We start from the raw sequence: 396 nt of genomic DNA, 5'->3' as shown, positions 1-396 counted from the left end.
GGTATGTGGATGATGTGTCTATATTTTTAATTCATGGTTTAGGATTTAGGGTTCAAGGTGTATGGTTTAGGGTTTAGGATTTAAGATTTAGGGTATAGAGTTTACGTTTTTGGGCTTATATGGATTTAGTGTCTATGTGGTGTTATGGTTACGAGCTAAGGATATATCTAACCAAATTTTAATGGTAGAAAAGGTGGATGGACGTTAAAGTAAACCCTAAACATGGTGATGTTTTAGGGTTTAGAGTTTAGGATTTATGACTTATGTGGATTTAGGGTTTAAGATACAACGACAACATCAAATCCATATATTCATGGTTATGTGGATACCAATAAAATTTGGGGGTTCTAGAGATTTAGGGTTTAGGATACAACGACAATATCAAATCCATGTATT

Source organism: Camelina sativa, chromosome 12 (assembly GCF_000633955.1).
Source record: "Camelina sativa cultivar DH55 chromosome 12, Cs, whole genome shotgun sequence".
Lineage (NCBI taxonomy): Eukaryota > Viridiplantae > Streptophyta > Magnoliopsida > Brassicales > Brassicaceae > Camelina > Camelina sativa.
Note: the sequence above shows the minus strand (reverse complement) of the source record.